The sequence below is a fragment of the Battus philenor genome, unplaced genomic scaffold (assembly GCF_028537555.1).
Source record: "Battus philenor isolate CCGP_79_NKW_IND1 unplaced genomic scaffold, ilBatPhil1.0.hap1 SCAF_9, whole genome shotgun sequence".
NCBI lineage: Eukaryota > Metazoa > Arthropoda > Insecta > Lepidoptera > Papilionidae > Battus > Battus philenor.
Genome location: NW_027181759.1, coordinates 16,024,311 through 16,048,236, shown reverse-complemented (window position 1 = coordinate 16,048,236; position 23,926 = coordinate 16,024,311). Strand labels below are relative to the sequence as shown.

General features: G+C 35.3%; 1 protein-coding gene across 2 annotated transcripts in view; it reads left to right on the top strand.

Annotated features, from left to right (window-relative positions):
- The window catches only part of gig (tuberin), an 89,400-nt gene that overhangs the window by 17,925 nt on the left and 47,549 nt on the right, over positions 1 to 23,926 (top strand). The window contains exon 1 of one of the 2 annotated variants that reach the window (XM_068776122.1): positions 3,118 to 3,201. The exons of the other annotated variant lie outside the window; for it this stretch is intronic. The gene's annotated coding sequence lies outside the window, so the exon portion shown is untranslated. Of the gene's footprint in view, positions 1 to 3,117; positions 3,202 to 23,926 lie in introns of those variants that run through there. 2 annotated transcript variants of the gene reach the window in all.

The following is a 23,926-nucleotide window of genomic DNA, read 5'->3' as shown; positions in this document are numbered from 1 at the left end:
CCACGGGTCATCCATTCTATGCGCTTGTGGTCTACCCTCTGTCACTCTGACTTGCCAATCCATTGATCTATGTCGCTTACTTTCAATTACGGATCCTCACATTCCTCACGGTTCTTTTTTTTTTCAGTCGATAGGTGCCTACTTCTACGTACAGGCCTTCCCCGAAAATCATTAACTGTGACGTCGGTCTATCGAATTGGGAGGCCTATCAACGCCGCCTTTACTGGCTTTTGGTCGACAATCGAGAATCTTTCGTACCTAATGGCCATCGGTTTCTCATGGTTACCTGTATGTGATTAGACTGCTCTTTATACTTAATGTCTACTTTAATCTAAAAGTAAGGTGATATTGTCATTTAAAATCGACGAAAGTCATGTCCAAAAAATCAAAGATTTAATTATCTAAAATTGATGGTTAGAATATAATTTGTACCGCCCGCCAGCCCGTTGATAAATGCGCATGCGGCAAACAATGCGAATCACACAACCGTCACCGCCAAACCACTCAACACGTGTTTCACCCCTCCACGGGGCATCTTCAGGAGTTATGTTACACCGATTAGTGCCAAACACAGAGTCAAGTGGCATGGCAATGGCGGTGCATTTTATTGCACGACGACCACTGCATGTGCGGAAGTTGCTAAATATTGGTCCTTTTCTTACTTAGGATGGACTTCCGCAAGGTAACGCCTGATTCCATTAAATATTTAGAATATAATTAGGCCCGGACCAAACCATTTTGAAGGAGGTTTTGTATATCAAATGCTTCAAATCTTGATTGGTGCCAAAATCACTTAGTTTTTTTGGAAAAATTGCGTCAAAAAATAAACTGATATCGTTTCGCAACCACCGTATTCGGCTGATTTGGCTCCGTTCGACTTCTGAGCAAAATTAAAAGCCAATGCGGGGACGCCGTTTTGCCACGATTAAGGAGATAAAAACCGAATCGGAGAAGGTCTTGTAGGCTTTACCGGAAAACGACGATTCCGACTGTTTTGAGGCGGGACCGGGAAAAGCGTGAGCAAAAGTGTAATTTATTGGACGGGGATTACTTTAAAGGGAATGAAATGGATTTAAAAGAATAAATAAAAAAAGTATTTTATAAATAGATTCCGCTCCCTCACTTTTTGACCGCGGTATTATGTTAGTATAATACTTTATTAATCTTTCTGTTGATTGTACAAGATCATTAAATAATACTCTATTCGTTTTACATACACAAGGTAAACTTCCTATATGGCTTATTCTTCATATATAAGATAAGAAGTATGTCGTTAATATTCAACTTTTTTTAAATTCATGTAAAGTTTCAAGTCATTATCATTAAATATATTTATATCTAAACATATTAACATAAGCCGACAAGCATTACTTGCATTATTTATTTTCCAATTTATTGATCATTAAGACAAGAAGAGATGATAAATCGTATGAAATAGGTATACAAATACGGCGGTGTTATCGCACTGTGCGATTTCTTCAAGGTGTCATAAAGTGTATTTATTTACTAAAAAATATATATAGCGGGTGGACCTCTGTTTCGTCTGATCGTAAGCGATGACTAGGTCTACAATGGTACATGCTTGCCTAGAAGAAACCTTGAAGACTCCTAAGTTATATTTGCCTAGAAACAATAATAGCAGCAGGTTGTGTTACTCCAAAGATGTTCGTTCTGTAAAAGTATTAGCAAAACGCTAAGTATGATTGAAAGGAATTTCTACGTTCGTGTACGGACGCAACTTAACCTCACAGAGTCAATCTACTCAAGAGGAATCGCTCTACATTAGAAATAGAATCTTAATCTTAGCTGTTAATAAGTTTGTGGCGTGCATATCGCGAGCCACTCAATAACCGCTCCGCCTTTGGACCGCGCCTCGAAAAACGCATTGCCTAGCAACGAGCTCTTGTAATGAAACGGATAATAAAACATATATGGTAAAATTAATCCACACACACACACACATATATATATATATATATATATTTATATATATATATATATTACAAGATAAAACAACAGTATAGCGATTAACAAAAATATTAAGGTCAAGCTACTTAGTGTTGCGATCATTTTACATTCTGCAAATTTTAACTGTTGGAGAATTCATACTTGTGTTGCTGCAGAAAGACAGTGTATGAAAGGTTTTTTTTTTCAAAAACAAACAATACCTAAACAATCCGGAAGGAACTGATAGTTAGAAATTAAGGATATCCATGAATAATAAAGTTTTTTACTAATTCACAAATAAATAAAATATGTTAATGTATATATATATATATATATATATATATATATATATATAAATATATTATTAAAGAATATTTAAATTTTTTATGCTTTAAACCTATATTTAGATAAAAAATAAGAAAAACATTTGCTTCTACCTCAATACTAGTTAAGAATCTAGAGCATCGCTAATTTTTACGGATATTAACAAAAATAAAGATTATTATTATTATTTTAAATTGGTTCAATTAACTTAATTATAATATTAAACAAATGATTTTTTTAACATTCAGATACATACGCAATAATTAATTTCAATATATAGATAATAAAATTAATTATTATTTATTATCTGTATTTGCAGACTTTGTATTACCCGTAACTTTGGCCTGTCTCATTATAATAGAAAAATTATATATATATATATACATATAGAGGTATATATATATATATATATATATATATATATATATATATATATATATATATATATATACATATATTTATATACATTTACATATTTTATTTATTTGTGAATTAGTAAAAAAACTTTATTATTCATAAATATCCTTAATTTCTATCTATGAGTTCCTTTCGGATTGTTCAGCTACTGTTTGTTTTTTTTTAAATATATATATATATATGTACATCCTGAACTGCTCTCCCTTTCATGTTTATCATCTCCATCCAAAGGTAGTCTGGGAGAGATGGCCTTGAGCGATAAGACCGCCTCCTATTTTTTTATTATTGTGCAATAAAGTGTAAATAAATAAATTAAGTAAATATTAGATCAACTTTATGGAAGTATAAAAGTTTACATTTATTAATACAATATTGGGTTACCTCTGCGCAGGTTCCGGCGGATTTCTTAGAGCACAGTACAGCAACTTGCACGCGCTTACTTCGCGGGACCCGAGTGCAATATGAACCGATATAATTCGGACTCTTACGTAAAATTATAACTTACGTCTCAAGGTAACGACTTCATGAACGAAATAACGCGATAAACAAAAATTAAAATTAATCAACGCGCTTGCGAACTTCAATGATACTATTGCATTATTTCACTTATCGCTATTCCTGTATTAAAAGCCGTAGTTTCTCACAGTTAACAGGTTGACTGCCAAGTATTCACAATGAAGTTTCCGTCGGGTCGCTCTACACGAATTTACGTTTAAATATGTGCAGAAATTCTTAATAAGTAGCCTTAACCCTTTCCAAGGCTGTTGTTGTTCTTGATTCAAACATTTTAATAACAAAAATCTTTTCTGTTTTAAAATTTTCCGCAAAAACAAGTATTACACCATGTCGAGTATCACTCGACAGTGGAGCTAGAGGAACAAAATCAGTGTCGAATGACACTCGACATTGGAGTGGAAAGAGTTAACAGTAGACGTGGCCCTATGAGAACCTTTAATGTCACCCTGATATAAGTGACATGGCAATCAACGTGTTAAATTTATATAAATCTATAACCTTGACAAAAGGGTTAAACAATAGGGTCCCACATCTGTTAAGTTTTTTTTAATTAAGAAGGTTCCTAAAAGGCATTTTAACGAAAAAAAAACGACAAAATAATTCTTATATTAATGCTTTATCGTTCCAGCCGTAGAAAGTCCACCGATGGCCTTGAACCTTTTTCCATAGATTTCCAAAAGGACGGGTAGATAAGTCTTTAATTTCGCACAAAAACCTTTTTTTCAATATTTATTAACTAAAATAGTTCATGTAACGATTTTCAATTTATAATCACGTTTTGTTTTCGTAGTTTTGGGTATACATTGTAATCCTTTATTCAATATATTTATTATACAGGGTGCTCGGTTATATGCGCAACATCTTTAAAGAAGTGAATGTATAGTTAATTCATTAGAAAAAAAAATTTACAACTTTTACACCTATTTCTAATCATTCTATATAAAGTTATGACTGAAATATTTTACTTTAATTTGTTATATCTATTAGAATGCGACAAAAAAATACTTATGGTAGTACAAAGTCACCAGATAGTAAAAAATATTTTATTTTAATTTGTAGTAACAGAAATTTATTAGTTACATTAGTTAGCAGGAAATGACCTATACATACTTCCCTTTAAAGCTCTTACCCATATCACCTTGATCACCTTGTATATCGTTCGATCCTGTAGCTTTAAAAGGCATTATAGGCACCTAGGTAGTGCTACGTAGGTAGGTCTGACTCCACATTTCAAGTTAGGAAGGCACTGATGCAGACAGCGCAAGACCGGTCACCGGTGCGATTTTTGTGGGAAGCCTACACCTTGCAATGGGAGTCTGCAAGCTAGTATGATGATGATGATATATTCATGCAGTTATAAACGTATTGTTTGAAGGTAAGAGTCGGAGCATAAAACTATGTGTATTACAAAAAAATGTTGACTAAAAAACCCGCACCGGCATGCATAAACAAGTAAATGTCGTACTTTACAACTAGCAACACAGTGTCCACCGAAAAAAGTGCTGACTCAGCTCACTGCGATAGCGCCATTCCCCTTACAGGACCTATATAGCTTACTATATATAATACGAGTATATATATATAGCTTTTTACATATATAGTGATCTTTGTTTACATAGGAATAATAGTACAGTAATACCCCGCTTTACGCGAGGGATACATTCCAAAAAAAATCGCGTTAACTGAAATTCGCGTATAACGAGGTTTATGATTAAACATAGTCAAAAATTATTACAAAAAATAGAAATCATTTAAATCAATCACTTTAATTCTAGGAACACTTTATGCTACGCATACTCTTATTTTTTTACGGAAAAATACATCTATTGTCTTTTGGGTAACGTTTTGTTTACGTTCTTGTAAAATACGTTCATAACACCCAACACTGTTTTTAATTGTTTGACAGATGGTCAAGACGCCATAGAGAAGTTGATGACTACATCATATTTATACGCACTCTTTCGCGTAATTCGAGGCATTTGAGCGCGAAATTTGCAATTCGCGTTATAGTGAAACCGCGTATAACGGGGTCGCGTAAAGCGGGGTATTACTGTAAAGTAAAAAACTAGTACCAATATAATACATGTTAATAGGTAAAAACTAAAATGTTTGGTTATAATCTCTAGTTATTTAAGTAAGTAATGACATTTTTATATTATTTTATTCCGGTGCACGAATGTAAAAATAATAAACTTTCCAGGCAATGTTTTATAAATTAGAGCGATGTTTTGATGGCACAGTAAATATGATCTGCATGAGATATCTGTTTGTCAAGTCAGTATTAACCGTTTCTAGCACTAGTTTTATTCCTAAGCTAGAGAATGCAAATCAAAGTTATATGTTTTTATTATATGTATAAAACAAAAATAAAAGAAATCGCGTTATAAAAAACCGTATTGAAGTGATGAATTGAAAACAGCCTACTTTGACACAAAAGGGTTAAATAAGGTAAAAGCGGCTTTTCGGAACACACAATTCTCATTTCCCTCACATTTTAGACTACGTGCATTCAAACTGATCAATAATTATGAAAAGGAATGAAGCATTATTGAATTTAAAAACCTGAGAGTATACGTAAAAATGGAAAAGTAATTTCAAATAAATACATTTAAAAAACTTTTAAGTTAAACGGTTTTTTGATACGCATATTGTGGTGGTTGTGGAAAAATATGTACCAAGTCCGCCATATTAGAACGGCGTCCATCTTGAATTTTAAATTTTGACATAATCATCGTGTTTTACTAGTGTAGCCCTTTCATTTGATACCCATATTGAGGGGGTTAAGGAATAATATGTAATCCGCCATTTTGTATCGGCGGCCATCTTAGATTTATAATGTTATTTATTTTATTATATTGTATAGTCATCTAAATTAAATGTGTGTTCCAAATTTTAGATCAATCTGACAACGGGAAGGTGCTTAAATTTCAATTTCTAATTTTGACCCAAATAAATAAATTCCATACGGGTCGAACTAAATAAAACCGTTTAAAAACCATCGCATTTGCAGACAAAGTTTAATAAATATGGATGTAACAAAGGCCAACGTACAAGAATCAGCGCGAAACGAAAATATAAAAAATCTAACGAATGCTTGTATATGTAAATTATGAAGGAAAAATACACGGAATGTTTTTGCTTGTAATGATTTGTCGATTTTATACCGTCGTAGTCATTAGGCATGTCCTTGTTCTAGAAGAGAGTGCAACCTCTGACAATACAAGGACAGTGGTTGGTTGATGAATATTTCGTACAAATGAAGAAACTTTAACTAGTGTAATTGATAAGCCGGTAGTTGCAGAAGTAATGTGTAATATTAAATTTCATGCGTATTAAATTTGCAAATCACGGCGAAACTTTTCAGCAAATTTATTTTTTATAAAGCCTCCTAATTTTCTTCCGTAACTCGGAAGGATCTTCAAAAACCCGTACTCTAATTGTAAGCATTTCGTATTACAACAATTACTAACTTTAACACTATTTAAATTATATATAAACCTTGAATTAAACAAAAAAAAGAAATTAAAATCAAAATTCATTAACTCAAGATCACTCGTCTAGATTTGGTGCCGTCTGTGCGTCTGTCTGCAATCGCAGATGTAATATCTTTAATGGTATTTATTTAGTCTCTTTAAGAGATAAACCCCAAGTGCCGTGTTGAATTGACCGCATCAGAGTTGCCAATAAAATTTATCCGCTGTATGGCATTAACAAATATCATAAATGCGTTATCTATGTATATTCCATGCATAAACATACTTTTTATTGCCTTTTTTGTTATTTTTTGTAAGGAAAATTATTAACATTGAGTATTTTCCGGGTGCGTTGTTCATAAAAATGAAGCCATGAATATTTTAAATTGCATTTCAACGACAGCGATAGACGCATACAATTTTTCTTCAACGGATATGATTTTCTACTGTACATCGATTATTGTTTAAATGACAGATAGTCTAAATGACATTCCATTAAAATTGAATTTTTTCAACTTTAAACTAACAGGGGTTTTAAAATCTAGATCTAAAATCGATTCATAACAAAGAAACTCAAGTTTTTTATCACATTAAAAATAATTGATAACCTTAATGCAATAGTCGGAACAATTATTACCAATTCTAATTAAATTAACTTTTTGTTCGTGTGAATAGCAACGCACTGAATGCACAAAGGAGAAAGATTTATCGGTAATGCTGACAGCATTCTTTTAATAAAGCAAGAAAAGAACCAATATTTAGCAACTTCCGCACATGCAGTGGAAGTCGTGCAATAAAGTGCACCGTTCGCCAGCACGCTGATAAATGCGTATGCGGCAAACAATGCGAATCACACAACCGCCACCGCCAAATTACTCAACACGTGTTTCACCCCTCTACGGGGCATCTTCAGGAGTTATGTTACACCGATTAGTGCTAAACAAGGAGACTCTGTGTCTGACTACCACAGCATGTGCGGAAGTGGCTAAATATTAGTCCTGTTCTTACTTAGGATGGACTTCCGCGAGGTAATGCCTGATTGCATTAAATATTTAATAAGGCACTATTTGCCAGACATGATCATCATCATGTCAGGTGATGATGCTAACTGCAAAACATAGGCCTCTCCCAAAGATCACCGGTCTTGCACTTTCCGCAGCCAGCGACTTTTGCGATCTTAACTATATCATCGGTATATTTAGTAGGATACTTATACAAACTTACCGGCTCAATTATCAGATATATACTTACATATGTCTATATTTCAAAGGTAATTTCTTAGGTCGATGCAAGTTTCTTTTTCAATATTTTGAAATCCATTCGATAATAAAAATATTATCTTCATCATTAATAATTTTTCATATAGACACATATATTTTATAACAAAACGCAGGGCTAACACCTCCTTTGTATGTTCTCTACTTATATAAATAAAATATATATGTTTCACCAGATATTATTTATGTTAGGTAAGCTTAAAATAAATGATTATTTTTACTACTCTTTAGAGTATCATATCTGGATAGCCATGACTAACATGGACTTCTGTATAATAATTTTACATTTTTAACCAAAAAACCAACAGTCGATTCTTACTAACCAGCTTGAAAAGAAAAGAGGCCGCGGTTGCATTCACGACATTTTTTAGCTACAGGCCAACTTATGAACCTCTAAATAAAGACAGCCAGCATGGTGTACATAAGTAATTGTTTTACAGCATAATCTTATTCTTCTCCAAAAGTTTCAATGGCCTGCGAATATGTTGGCTTTTGACGTCGAATCTATTGTTTCTTTTGTTCTGATCTAATATGAGATGAAAGCGAAGGTTACGCAATGGGGCTCTTGTGCCGGGCGGCCGTGGCGGGCGAGGGCGGAGGGGGAGGTGCGTTTAATTTGGCTCCTCTTGACGAGGGTGGACTCCTCGCACTCACCTGTGACAGCGACATGGGTCCGCGCGATGCGTGCGGTCCACCGCCGCCGCGCCAAGCCCTGAACCCTAGGACACATTGTCACACGCAGCGTTTTCCTTCCACGCACGCTCAATAATATGGACTAATATATTATATATTTAAACTACAACTGATAAGGTCTGCAATGTGCAAAAAAATTAAGAAAAGGACCAATATTTAGCCACTTCCGCACATGCAGTGGTAGTCGTGCAATAAAATGCACCGCTAGCCAACCCGCTGATAAATGCGTATGCGGCAAATAATGCGAATCACACAACCGCTAACGCCAAATTACTCAACACGTGTTTCACCCCTCCACGGGGCATCTTCAGGAGTTGTGTTACACCGATTAGTGCCAAACACGGTGCATTTTATTGCACGATTACCACTGCATGTGCGGAAGTTGCAAAATATTGGTCCTTTTCTTACTTAGGATGGAGGACTTCCGCGAGGTAACGCCTGATTCCATTAAATGTGCAAAACAATGTCTATCCACTACGTGAACACACAAACTTGAGATAATATCTTGGCCTAATCACCTTTGAACTTTATACCTAACAACATATCATTTACCGAAGTATACCGAAAAGCAAAAAATAAACAAAATATAGTTGATGTATGTACATGTAACAAATATGTTATATATAAGATAAACACTAGAATTCAAAAGATGTTTGTTATATCAATTTTAGGCTTGTAAAAAGTTGTTACTCTTTTATGGATAACAATGCATTCCTGTGTAAAATCTATGCCTAAAATTAAATTATTTTTTTTTATAAAAATAACAATTAAAAAAAAGATAGTAAAACTTTTGACTGAATTGCTCTGCTACTGTATTTAGGTTATTATGAAAGTTACAATCCAAAAAAAAACAGCTATTAACCGAACTGAACTGAACTCAGGTCAGTTTTGAATTCTATCAGATCGGAGTGCGTTTGGAATCCTCGTTTTAGTTGAAGAGTATCCTTATAGAGGAGATCAATGTGAATCTAGTTTTCATCAAACAGTTCCATGTATCCTAATGTGATATCCATACAAATAAACGAATGCATGCTATGTCATCAATGTACAAGTATCATAATCATAATTTCAACCAGAAGGCGTCCACTGCTAAATACTGGCCTGCACTGTAGATTTCCAAAAGCACCTGCTTCTAAGCGGTCTACATCCAGCGTCGACCTTAACACTCTGTCCACCTTATGCGTGGATGTCCACAAATCATTCCATGATCTAGAAACTAAAGACCCCAAGGGCCATCTGTGCAAGAATATATCTACTTTTATAAAATATATTGTAAACACATGTTAAAAATTTTATACGAAGAATCTTATTGATAGCAAGTAAATATCGTATTAACATATATATAGCGCAGTTTAGATAGAACGTGCATGACCTCAAATTCAGATAAACCTTGAATTTCGTTGTAAATTTGTTCATATTATTTTTTATTTGGATAGATAAAAAACGCGGAAGAGAATGGACACACAAGGACAGCTGACGGATATATGAACATATTTAATACGGATTCCCCTGTAAAAGTAATGCGTGGTTTGCCCACCGCTGGAGTACTAGCCCGCTGCAAAGGCCGGGTCATCGGATGTCATATAACATTCAAAACTTTTGGTTCTAGCATCAGCATGTTTTCTTTTGGCGTTTGTACATTTAAATGAAAGTTTCGAAATTAAAGCACTAATTTTCAATTCACGTTTTCTATTCTGCAACAAGTAACTACTCAACAGCCTTATGAAACTAAGCGTCATCCTTTAGCGATAAAAAGTGCACATTATACATGCTAAAGAAACTAACCTGTCAAAAAATAATGCACAAAAATTAACCTACGCATATCTTTTTCTCTGTTGCAGACGATAGTTTTGCTATTATAATGCTATTAAAAAAGATAGAAGCAAATTTAAATTAGGAACAATTTAATTTTTACTTTTTAATAAACGATCTTTCTCGCCCGAGTTCCGTGATTAAAAACTTTTTTTCGCTAAACTTTCCAAGCATTTATTTATTTATTCATGTTATTATCTACTTAGGGTCATTTAAAGTGTTCCCTTGTGTACGTCATGAGATGAATGAAGAAGTTTTCACTTTGATAGAAACCTTCATTTTGAAGCTACTTGGCAGCTAAACGCTTTCTGGTCTATAAAGAGTCCACAACAAATTCAGATGTTTTTTTTTGTGATTACGCGGTCATCGTGGAGTGATTGTCAACAAAATGGAAGCGACATTAGCATTTTGCGTGGACTGTCACAATCGTCTTATTCATCATCATTATTCATCACAGCCGTATTACTTACACTACTTGACATGGTTCTCACAGATTCCCTATAGACCCCCCAGAAAGCGACCTGCATCCAGTCTTTCCAGGGACCCTAACAAAGTCATCTCCCTTCCTGTTTAATTTTTTAATTCTGAGAAATATCTCCGCCCGCCTCTACCCGGCGTGTAACCGCGCCCGAACTCGCACGCCCCGGTCTCTTTAATCAAGAGTACTGTAATTTTCATCTCTGTTTCCAATTAAGCCTGTAAACATATTTTATACCTTCTTCTCAATACTGTCACCGGGACTAAACAACCAAGCTAGCTCTGCTTTATTAATTATCCACGAGTTTATATGAGATATTGAGAATCATACTTTAGACATGACTCTAACAATGACTTAGACTTTAAGATTACTCTATTATGAAATAGTAGACGGAACTAGAACTTGAGGATTGGATTGTTTAGGTAAAATCTATAGTAAAATAGCGTACCTAATGATAACTTAAAGAACTTAATAACGGAATGTGTGTTAACAGAGAAGTACAGACCGGAGAGTTGTAGAGAGAAAACAAGTTAACTTCCTACATCAGACACGCCTTTGAAATCAACATTACAAGCCGTCACACAGCGTCATGTAACAAGTCAGGTCCATTACTGGACGTAGCCATCTTCCAAGGGTTTCCAATATTACCATGTGGAAGCCAAGATTCCACGTGTTCGGACGATGATATGTCGTCTTCATTTCTCTGGTCACCATGCAACCATCTGCTACGTCCCCTGCGACTATCTGTCCTGCTCGCTATGTGGTCTGCGCACTAACAACTCTAGTTGGCAATATGCTAGGTTATATCGGTCACTTTCATTTGTCTACGTTCCTGATTCGACCTCGTAGTCTTTGTAGTGAATCCTTGGCAATTCTTTCCATGGGTCTTTAAGCGACTGAACTTGCTAAGAAATTTCAGAGTAAGAAACTATGTTTCTTTGCCGAAAGTTATCATTTGTAACACACGTTATAGTGTATGCTTTACGTAAATTTATATGTATTTAATGGAATCAGGCGTTACCTCGCCGAAGTCCATCTCTGTGTTTTCACTAATTCACTTTCAATTAACTCTGTGTTTGGCACTAATCGGTGTAACATAACTCCTGAAGATGCCCCGTGGAGGGGTGAAACACGTGTTGAGTAATTTGGCGGTGGCGGTTGTGTGATTCGCATTGTTTGCCGCATAACATTTATCAGCGGACTGGCGGGCGGTACACTTTATTGCGCCACTACAACTGCATGTGCGGAAGTGGCTAAATATTGGTCCTTTTCTTACTTCTTAAATATATATGTGTTATTATATATCATTGTCGATTCGGCCCATAGACGCCCATTGCAAGGCATAGATGCCTCCCAAAGATATCCTTGGTGGGAATTTATAATAATTGCCACGCTTGGCAGGTGGGCTGGCCATGACAGTGTGATATTATGGTATGCAGAAGACATTGCTGCAGATCCTTTAGAAATTTGTTTGTGAGCAGTGGCAATCCTATGCTCCTATATTCTCCTTCCTATCCTATATTCATGCAGATTTGCAATATCATTATCAGGTCTCAAATTTAAACATCTATTAAGATACGTAGTCTACTTAATTCAGAAGTTTTATATATATATTTTATATACCTTTCTCGGTATAGCAAAATTATAAATAGAGAATTTGTTTAACTACATTATTATCACCTTTAGAATTTCAAGACCTGAGTAATATAAATTATTTTTAATGGCTTTTATGTGTGTAAAAAATACGCATCTGTTTTAACATAATGAAAACGTTACAGTTTGCACTATAATTATACGTAAAATAAATCACTCTGATCCAAAACGCTACATCCAGAGGTTGTAAGTGTGGCAGGCGCAGACCATCAGATATAATTAAAACAGTAAACAATGGAGGCGCTGTCGAACGCGAAACAAAACAATGATCAGCGCAAATGGGAAATATTGTTTTCGGGTAATGGACGGGTCGCGTGCCGCATCCCAGGTGCCGCTTCCCACGCGTGCTTTTGTACGTTGGGAACGTATTATACGATTCCGCGAAACTTTCGACCGCGAGAGAGTTAGATTAAAAATTGACCGATACACGAACTGCCTCCGAAGGTGTGTAAACCTTTTAATTAATGTATTAATGCTATGTTCCATTTTTAATCATTAGCGATCGATTATATGTATCATGATAAAATTGGATGAACAGTAAAAAAAAAAAGACATCTCTCAACTTAAGATGAACATAAGTTACAAGTGATCTGAAAAAAGTCACCACTGACTCGATTAGTTTTTTTATGCTCTCTTTCACAAATATTCTTAGTTAGATTTTTATAATTCTTATTAAAAATTCCATTACACTTTAGTTGAATTTTTACGAGGTTCGTTTAATAAACATTTCTAGTTTGAAAGATAATTATTCAGTGGCATTACAAATGGTATCATAGCCTGTAAACGTAATTTTAGTTATATTTATTCAAAGCTTAGATTTAATCAGAAATGGGTAGATTCTCAGAAGAACTAAGATCACTGAAGTCGCTCGAAGAATTGCTCCTCCCAAGTGGCAGTGGGCGGGATGCATCGCTCGTGCAACTGATGCCCACAGCAGGCAAAGGTCGAGCGGCAACCACGAGCCGGTAGACGCGGCGTGGGCGGGCCTCCCACTCGGTGGACAGCGGACATAGTTTAGGTCGCGGGAAGTTGCTGGACGCGAGCATCGTAGAACCGTAGTAAGAAAAGGACTAATATATAGCTACTTCCACTATGTAGCAGTAGTCGTACAATAAAGTGCACCGCCCGCCAGCCCGCTGGTAATTACGTATGCGGCAAACAATGCGAATTACACAACTACCACCGTTAAATCACTCAACACCTGTTGCACCCCTCCACGGGGTGTCTTCAGGAGCTATGTTACACCGATTAGTGCCAAACACTGAGTGAGCTCAGTCTATATTCCAATGTTGATGGGCGCTGTTAGCCGTTTTGGCTTTTACAGCTTCATCGGACTCAGGGCTCGAGAATCTGAAATCCGCGAGCTAAGTCAGCTCAGTCCGTCACCGGTTTGTTATTTATATGCCACCTCCTCCTCCACTCCCACTCAAAGTCACGTGACCTATCACGTGGGCTATTTTTATTATAACCCTCTCTTACGCGTAAGAGAGGGTTACAAGTAGGGTACGACTACTGCTACATAGCGGAAGTAGCTATATATTAGTCCTTTTCTTCCTTAGGATGGACTTCCGCTAAGTAACTCCTGAATTCATTAGATATCGTAGAACCGCTCGTCTTGGCGATCTTTAAAGTAGAACACCTTGTGGTGGGCATCCATCGATTGAAAAGAAGAAGTATTTTAAGCCGATTTGAATTCGGACGCCATCAGTGATGTGGTCGCTGCCGTCGCGTTAGCGTCGTGTAAATTGTAAGCATTCTGCACATATGTGAATATACCTTCTCCGATCTTTTTCAATCTTGCTTATCATATCTTTCGCCGACGTGCTAGGGCATAAGGGCATAGACATAGTTATGAATTGTCGATAGGAAACAGTACACACAGAATTTTTTTAATCAGTAGATATCTGGAATTGTTTGGATATTTGGCAACAATATGGGTTAAAGATCTCTTGTTTAAGATCTGCAAGTAAGCTAGCACCTCTCATCGTTCACCGAGCAGCATACAACGTTTGTATTTAAAATAAGTTTCGATGCCATTTTTTAAACGGTCCAACAACTACTCTATTTTTATACCAAACCCCTAAGGGGAAGGAGAGAGAGATCGAGAAAGAAGAGTGCAAAAAAAACGGAACGAAACTCAGTACTTGCTCTTTCAAAGCAAAACCAACTATCCCCTAAGAATCTTTAACATTCAACCATTTCCCAATCATTCAGTTCAAATATTAAAATGAAATTAATCTTTACTGATTCAACATTTTCTAAACCAACAAATATGTGGCGAAAAACTCACATTGCAATTTTTATATATTTAAAGGAACGGACAAAAGTATTTTCAGACGTTCGTTTTCTTTTTTAGCCGCAAATGGAAAATTCGTTTCAGTAACTCGGCACAGGTGTCGGGGAGGCCGCCGGGCGTCGACTGGCAGCCTGCCAGGTCGCCTTCTCCAGCGCTGCCAAGCGTCAACGAGCTTCATGTACTGCGAACTGGCTGACAATATCATACCCTGCGTCGTAAACCTACCCCCACTGTGTTAAGAAAAACATACGTTATTGTTTAAGTATATACATATATATTTATAAAAAAATATACGTCGAAGAAATGACCTCAGTGGTGTCTTTTCAAAAGTGTACCATTTCAGCTTTACTTTAGTCACTTCCGATGTAAGTTTATTTATTATTTAAAAAATTGAACCACAGCTTTTTCTTGTCTTGCTCTGTTTCCGAATTAGAGAGGAGAAATATAGAAATAGATAACATCGCCTCCCTAATGGACGACGACTAACTGCGCCCATCGTTCTTAGGTTTTTGCAGAAAGGTACAGTATACAATAAATAAAAACAAGACTCAAGAATAGTAGTGAGGTTCGACAAAACCCTAACGCACGTACATTAAGTAAAGTAGTAAATATTGTAAGAAATAATAATAGAAATGGACACCATTTCTATTATTAGTTCTTGCTAAAAATTTCTACAAAAACTAGAAATAAATTTAAATAAAAATGGATCAATACTGAGATACTAAAATTTACCTGTGATTCAAACTGTGATGTAAGAGCGAGGATGAGGGAAGGCAGGCGATGAAGGGGAAATGAATGAAATAAGTAAGCGACGGAAATATAGATATTATGAAGAAAAATAACAGAAATAAAAGAAAAAAAAAGGACAAATCAGGAAGCAAAGGATAGCATGAAAGAGTTTGAAGAGTAAAGGAAGAATGAGACTTTTTACCCGAATTCGTCTCTGCCCCACACATGACAGAGGCCCCAAAAAGAAGCGCCATTTTAAGAAACAATAAAATCGACAACTGGTTGCACTTGTATATTTTTGCAGTATAACTCAAGTAGACTATATATGTACGTTTACATATGCACATTAATCTCTCACAGGCTTGTTGCATATCTGCATCATACAGATAAAAAGCAAAAACAGAATGACGCATTTTAAAAATTAAATATTAACTTAATTTATAATTCTACAAGCCGCTCCAAAATCTTACATAATTTGCCAATGCTGTCAAAGTGCAAGTCCACTGCATCGCTAACATTGTTTATAATTCACTGGTCTAGTCATTGGCCTATTTGCGCCTGGAATCGTTCTTCGAAAAGTACAGACAGGGTGAATCATATTTCAAAAAATGCGAGAAAGAGCAGTCAACATTATTGAACCAGAAAATTGGGGCAATCGATTATATTTCTGAACAGTTGAATAGATAAATAGTGCATCGGTGAGGTAATTCCGACATGATAAACGCTACATCCTAATATGCACTGTATATTACATTCGACTAAGAGCGTATAAATCAGCGGTTCAACTAACAACAGCTCCCTCTTTACACTGTCCTTATTTATCATCATCATTATCACCATTCCAGTCATAGGATGTTCACCGCTGCATATAGGCCTCCCCCGTAGAATTTCCGTAGCAAAGACGGTGACAACACGTATCTGTGTTGTATTTTTATTAGTTATTAAATTAGAAATCCTAGCTGTCCCGCCTGACTGTGGTAGATGTTGATCGCCTTTTTTCATATAAAAATAATCAATTAATTTTAGAGTGATCAATTTATTTATTGGTTCAAAATAAATCATTTTTAAGATCCGTTAATTTCAATCAGACACGCGGAGTAGAAACCAAGCTGCCAGGCGCGGAAAATTTTAAAAATCATTATGTACATTATGTAAATTTTGTTATATATATTTAAATATTCTTTTGTGTTCGTATTTCTTTACTTTCAAATAATATTTACAAGCTTGTTTAGAAGACTAATAATGTTTTAAGATATTTTACAAAGTACTCCAAACGGTTAATGAATAGAAAAAGTTGTGTTTGCCGCCATCGACAACGAAAGTTAAATTAGAAAACCAATAGCGACTAGTAAATCAATGGGGGAGTGAGATTGTTTCCGAAGTCGACATAAACAAATAAATAAAAAACTTTTTTTATCGCTCCGACACTTTCTCGAGTCGTAGACCTTGGTACTTTGTCTGGATGTCAAAGAATCTATACAACACAGTTACAACACTGTGATATATAGCATGCGGTTTTACGAGGAAAATCTTTAAAGGGGTAAAAATATAGCTTTTTTGTTTCAATTAATGTATGGTGCACGCTATACAGAATATATGGAGAGAAGCTACTAGGATTTCAAATTAAAAGACAAAATAAGGAACACAGACATCCGCAAAAAAGCGTGTATAACAGATGCACTTACCTATTCCCTCCAAAGAGAGAGGAGGGCAGGGGTGAGCAGGTCACATGGAGAGGTTCGCTGATAACAGGTAGACACCAAGAGTTATAAAATGGACGGGACAATGGGGTACCAGAGCGAGAGGCAGACCTAATGCCAGATGGGCTGACGAGATCTTGGCTACGGCAGGTCACGCGTGGCTCCAAGTTGCCAAAGATAGAGAAAATTGGAAAGCTTTGGAGGAGGCCTTTACCCTGAGGGTATCCATACAAACTTAGAACAAAATTATCAAAACTATTATTAAAAATTACTAATTTTAAGTTATTTGTATAGAATGTAATAAAGCTCTATTATTATTTATATTATTATTATATACACTATACAAATATCAGTGCTATCAGAAATAATAATTAATGATATACATAATAAATAAAATTATAATAAAGTGAGAAAAAGCGTTTTAAAATTCGAATTACTACGAATTTGAGCTAATTACTTTTTACTATTTGTCCCGGCAGATCCAATAGTAAAATATTATTAATGTAATATGTTTCAAAGTGATCAATTTTAACATGTTGATTGCAAATATGATCAAAAACTTTTAAACATTTTGCTGACAAATGAGCTATATATTCACCGTTTTAAAGCTCTTACCCAAACTTCTTGTATATTTCTCAGTAGTACCCAATCTTCTTGTACATTTTTCGGTAGAATAGCTTCAGTAATGTATTAAAAATCAATGTTAACAATTTTGACTTCAGTACACTATCTTTCAGTAATAAAAAACACACCACAAATACGTCACATTTTTAAAGAATTTTCTTTTACTCGAATAACAACGAAACAACTTCTTTTCATATGCGAACCATCCGGCAATTCATACGACACCTTTCCGTCTATGCCTCCGAGTTTATATGTTTATAACAAATAAAAAGGCTTACAAATATTCTTCTAGCCTCCACAACTTACTTTCAATTATCAGACGGTTTAAAAATATCTATTTCACAACAACATATTTTTTTGTAATCTAATAAGTGATTTAACAAACAACGTTTTCATTAATGTATTTCATAGTCTTAGACTTGAGAAACTATTGCAATATTATACGAATTGACTTGTTCGCCGAAGAGATATGAGAACTAGTCAGAGTTTGCTTCTAAGAAATATGTAAAACAAGAAACTAATTAAGAAAAGGACCAATATATAGCTACCTCCGCACATGCAGTCGTAGTCGTGCAATAATATGCACCGCCCGCCAGCCCGCTGATAAATGCGTATGCGGCAAACAATGCGAATTACACAACTGCCACCGTCAAATCACTCAACACACGTTTCACACCTCCACGGGGCATCTTCAGGGGTTATGTTACACCGATTAGTGCCGAACACAGAGTGACCCACTTAGGATGGTCTTAAAAAAAATGTGTGACGTTGAGAGGAATAAAAGATGAAATGTGAAAAATTAATTTTGTCAAAAAATCCCTGTGAACCATGACAGAGGGTTAACGAGAGGTCCCCAAAACAGGGGGCCATAAACAAGTGAACAGACGACCTCGTTAAGGATCCTATTGCAAACCTATGAGAGAAGCCTATGTCCAACAGTGGGCGTTTTATTGTTGAAACGATCATAACCATCATCATAAATTAAAGTAAATAATCAAAAAAATAATTTTCATTCACTTTTGCAGTTTGACTGTACCACCTGTGACCCACAACAAGTCTCAGTATCTGTACAAGCACAACGCGCACATGAGCCGAAGTAATATATTACATTTTCAGGTGCAATTTATAAGATATAAGAGCTAAAACTCTACTTTGCCGGGCAAACTAGTGTTAAATACTAAACGTTTGTTGAATTACAGAGTGCATTACCTGTTCTATCTAGTGGCGCAGCGAAAAATTACAAATATACAGGGTGTAACACGGCCAGTGAAAACGTAGCCTAAAAGAGGGATACCTCGATACTTATTCATTTGACCCTCAAGTATGTTAGGTAATTTTCAATGGTTCGGCAGGTATTTGTGAACTTGCTACTTTTTTGATATTCCATTCCTCCAGAAAACTTAATGATGCCATGTAGCTATAAGACCTGCGTTAGTGATCTTTTGCCTCGATCGAGCTAAATACCAGGCCTTTTCGACCTATATCGTGTCAACTCATAGACGCATACTGTAAGGCATAATCATCCCCCGAAGATATCCATGGGGTATACCATAATCACCACGCTTGGTAGACGGATTGACGACCGCAGTGTAATATGGTATGCAGCGGACGCTGCTGCTAATCCTCTGCCCTGGCCCTGGATGAAATCCCACAACATATACAAAATCACCAAGTAAACCGAGAAATTCTGAAGGTGTTGTCGAACACTTCCGTGTTTTATGTGATTAGAGTCCGAAGGCATTATAAAATGACTAAAGACCTTTTAAAGTAGAAAGTCATCTCATCTTACGCAGGCAACAAATAGATCTCGCGTTTAGGCCTTCTAATGCTAAACAAATGTTGAAGAAATACTTTTACATACTTATCGACAAAGCTTGACGACGATACCGCCGCATATAAATCACCGTCTTTTTTGAGTTTTCTATGTACATTGTAACAAAGATAATATTTTCTTGTAAGGATTCATGGTGTGCACGTCTGTAACTTAGAAATTCGCAGAGAAATTCCGACTCAGCGACACTAGACCGTTGTCTCTACCGGTAGCTCCACCGTGCCATGTACAAGTTTACAAGATTTTTTAAGGCGTGTTAGACGTGAAATTAAAAATACATGCCGCGAGAAACAGACCTAATAGGTGTGATAGTCGCCAAAATTTTTAGGAGTTCTGCAAAAAGGTAATAGGAAAAATAATAAAAAACAACAAATAATTATATAAATAAATAAAAGGAAATAAGAATTATTAAAATTATTAACAAGTTATTAAATAGCTATAGTATTAGAAATGTAAAATAAATATGATGTAGATAAGATCATAAAAAAGAATTAAAAATAATGAAATTGAAGAAAAAATGATAAAAATAATAAACATAAGAATTATAGAACCCTGGAGGGAAGGAGAAGGAAGTAAGGCGATGTATGGAAAGGAACGAAAGATATTGTTAAGGAAATTTGAATAAAGAATGAGAAACATCGAGAAGGGCGAAAGATAAGTATGGAAATGAGTTAAAATTATTTGAAACATTGTAACGTAAATAAGGACCCTGTCCACCCATGACAGGGGTTGAACGAGAGGCACCAATAAAAAGGCCATAAAAAAGAGGTTTGATATATAATGTAGCTGTTCCGTTTGGAACTTCAAAACGAACTGTCAGTTGCGCGAAGTTTATTACGAACTGTCAATTATATTTTCACATTTTATTAAGCTTCTGCGCAATTTTCTTATTTTATTTTCTTGTAGAAACTTTTATAGAGTGTCAGGAAACTAAAAAGAAAAAAAAAGTTGAAATCGGTAAAGTCGTTCGCTAGTTATGACGTAATAAAGGATAATAAGGGTTAATTTTTATGTATATGTATTTATATAAATATGCAACACATACATTTATGGCGAAAACAATAAATATATGCTATATGAAAAGAAGATATGTTACACGCGAGTCCGTTTCAAAGCACAGACAATACTCTTTTGAAGATAGAGACCAATTAGACAGTAGTAAATTATAGAGAGAGAACGGTGGCCGCGGCGGGGGAGGGCTCCCCGCTAGGTTGCCGACGACATGGTCAAGGTGGCGGGTAGATACGGGCAGCACAAAACCGGAGACAGACCTATGCCTTGCGGTGGGCATCTGTTTCTGTTTACGTGGCATAAATAACTACGCAAACTACGAAGAGGCTATATAGGAGCCCCGTGAACATTTTCACATATTCACAGCCCTGTCTAAGCACTAATAACCAGGAACAAAACGCAAACACAATAAATAAATAGAAAAAAGATAAAAAAAGGATAAAATAGAACCAAAGTGATACATAACACTGTGATAAAGAATAATTATAGGATAAGTAATAATAATGTAAAATAAAAATGTACAATAAAAAATGTAAAATGAAAAATGTAATAAAAAAAGAGGAAAGAATGAAAAATTGAACAGAGCAAAAGAGAAAGATAGAAGAACTGTAGCATGAAAGATAGATAACAGACCGAAAGAGACAATAAAGTACGAAAGAAGAGAAAGAAAATAAAAAACTATGTGAAAAAATAAATTGCAAATAAAGTCCCTATCCCACCATAAATAGGGGTACGAGAGGCCCCCAATAGCGGGGGTCATTAAAAACAGAAAAAAAGCACTAATAACCGACAGAGTTGAAGTGGCAATGAAGCAGAGGTAGACAGCCGTCAGGCCCTCTATCCTCAAACATTTCCATTGCCTCGGGTTAATCTAGCTCTTACCATCTCACCGCTCATATTCCTTACGCGGAGACTAACATTCCCGACTTATGGAAGGGTTCTGCTATAAAGGAATATTTGTTCAGTGAAGCCGCACTTGAAAGCAAAGGCGGACTGGTTCAGTATAACATGGGCACGTTATAAAGACATAACTTTTAACGAGCTTTTTGTAGCATTAACTCAATATTAAAATGCAAATTTCTCATTTCGCCACAACGAAATTCTGTTAGAGACTATTCACACGAGATGTCGCAGAGAAGATGTAAGTTGGAGGCATTCGTGGAATTCTAAAGCATCGAATAAAGTATTTACCAACCTTTTTGTGCCTTAACCTTTCTAGAATTCTTACGCGCCCCTATGTAACATATATATATATATATATATATATATATATATATATATATATATATATATATTATATGAAAGCGAAATAGTTAAACTCGTATCGAATCCACTGACGAATTGCCCTCTCAATTGCCTAACACGCTGATCTAATGTCATGCTCATCCTGCACTCGATCTTTTAGGCCAATACCTGCACTGCTGAATATACAGCTGGTTTATACATTAACGCTATAGGCAAAAGTGTGTTAGATTCATTACCAGGATTCCTAGACTCAGGGCTCCTTTAAAACTTATTTATTTTTAAAATAAAACCGTTCGTTTTTTTTTAAAGCAAAAGCATAGTGAGAATGAATGTTCCTTGATAGCATAAAAGGAGAGCCTACGTATGTGTGTGCCTGCTTCACGAGCTCATCACTTGTTCAAAAAGGTTTTTATACCAGCACGTATGTTAAAGTAATTACACAACATGTTAAATAAGTACATTTCTTCATCGTAAGCTTGCAGGAAGACGTCGAATTGGTAGTCAATTAAATGATTATTAAATTATTAATAATAATAATCACAGTATTCTTAATTCAAATAGGCAGTTCTCAGCAAGAAACTCAACAGTTGCTCTTTACAAATATAGTTTCATAAAGAGTGTCAAGAGTGAGTGAATTTCGCAATATTAGTATAGTATTCTTGGATAGAATAATATAGTTTTCTCGATAATATTTTTCGTTTTTGTATTAAATCTCTCCGGTAGCGGATGTGAAATCGTTTGTAAAATTTTAGTGTACCTTGTGCCATAATAGATTTATTTAATTTTTAAAAACGAACACTTGGATTTTACAGCTTATTTTTTACTCCTTGTATTAAGACCGTGTCTATCAATGTTTTTTATTAATAAAGTTTATTCTATTATTCTTACATATAGTCACTAGTTGCTCGTGCTTTTAATCTTAGGCATCAGTTTCTCAACACTTCTCCTAGCATTAACGCCTTTCAAAGTCGCAGTCAATAAAAGATTCTCAAAAGACTAGTGAAAAGATAGACACGTATTTTGTTACGTAAAAGATTTTTGGTTTAATAAACGAGTGAATAGTCGACTCTGGTTTCAATATTATCTTCCCGCACACACTACTCTTCTGTAACAATATACGCGGAATTCCTTTGTACCGATAGAACCTACAAACTATATTTGTTTATTAACAAATTCATTGAACATTCATACAACGAGAACTGAAACAAATATCACGTGAACCGGTAAAAATAAAAGTGTAATCATAGTCGTCCGTTCCAAGGTCTATCAGATTTGAATAAATATTTAAGCCAAAAAATTAAAATTCAATTCCTTGTTTTATCGGCCATGAAATCAAAAAGATTAGCATCGCTTTGCAGATTATAAATTACAAAAAAATCTGTACTGTTTTAATGCATCTGCTTTTTGTATGCTTATTTTAATAGTTAAATGTTAAGACATGTACGTTTTACTTTTTACAAATTGTAAGGTTCAAGTCTGAGTCGCGCGCGCCCGCACCTTATCGTGTGAAGAGGTTTTAAAAAGATTAATTGCCGCAACCGCTTCACTTAACACCAGCCATACATTTTAACATTCTGCGCGGGATTAGCGTGCTCGGCTATATCACAGCCGGATCTTCCACAGACCCTGTAAAATTTAAGGTTAAATAATTCAATGATACATAACTCTTCCGCTCAGGTAATTTGTGTGTATATTCTGTGATTCACGGTACTTTTAACTTTTGCGGCTAAAGCTTCATTCACTTATTTGATATCGAGCTGAAATATAAATTTTATTCTGCCTGCTTAAAGTTATTAAACGGTTTTATTTAGTTCGACCCGTACGGAATTTGTTTGGGTGAAAATTAGAAATTAAAATTTAAGCACCTTCCCGTTGTCATATTGATCTGAAATTTGGTACA